Source organism: Rhagoletis pomonella, unplaced genomic scaffold (genome assembly GCF_013731165.1).
Source record: "Rhagoletis pomonella isolate Grant_MI unplaced genomic scaffold, Rhpom_1.0 Rhpom_scaffold_03898, whole genome shotgun sequence".
Lineage (NCBI taxonomy): Eukaryota > Metazoa > Arthropoda > Insecta > Diptera > Tephritidae > Rhagoletis > Rhagoletis pomonella.
The window spans coordinates 6,540-7,576 of NW_023462449.1; positions in this window are offsets into that span (position 1 = coordinate 6,540).

Consider the following 1,037-nt stretch of genomic DNA (forward strand, 5'->3'; position numbering starts at 1 on the left):
CATTGAATTTCAACATTTTCCTCTGTCGTTGCCATCATCGTTGTTGTCATTCTAGAAAACAACATTTATTCGTACATATGCACCAATGGATAACTTAATGGAGTTTTTGCCATCGTAAGACTGCCTTCTAAAACGAATTGTATCACATAATCCTTATCATGCATCTCAGAAAGATTAAAGTAAAGTACAATGAAAGGACATGGACTTAGTGAGGACGGGGCAGTGCATCGCATATGGGCGATAGGAATACAATTGCATTAGTTAAGAAGAAAGTACATACAATTTATTGCATGTTTCTTTGTTTGAGATGGAAATAGCGTTGAAGTCTGTAAACGACAAAGAGTGAAAAGTACCAGTTTTCGGGCATTGTGCGCTGGACGGTTTTTGTCGGGAACGTACGCCTGCAACGCTCGGCGCTCCGCCACTCTCACCATTACTACTTGGCACCATAATGAACATACAGAAAATTAATGTTTTTCAGCTGTTACCTACCGACCCGTCGACCCGCCAACCGACCTTTGCCTCAGCTTGCCCTTCTGCGACGTTCAACAACGCTGCTGCAGGAACGCATACAAAAGTGCCTTGCATAAATTATGCCTTACATTGCAGCAAATTTCATTTTGCAGTCGAATTTATTTATCTATGGTTTTGCATTTGCGAAATCATTTCGTTTCATCTATACAAAAGTCATTCGCATTGCATGGCATGGCATTGCAAATGGATTTGTTGGCTTGGCTGCTCATTCATGGGACCAGCCATGCAATTTATAGATAGCTGTTGGATAAATGCACTTTCGTTCGTGTAGGTAATATATTTTTAAGTCAAATACACATATACAAAAATATAAATAAATGTGTTGCCGTGAAAACTCATTTTCATAATTACACACAAGCGCTCATACAAACGTACACATGTGGATATGTTCATGCGCCATTAAAGGATATTCAATGAGTCGCATTAATGAGTTTTTGTGCAAATGTTTCGCGCCATAAAAAGTAAGTAAGTTACAGAGGAATAGGAAGTTTGTTTCCAAAAAA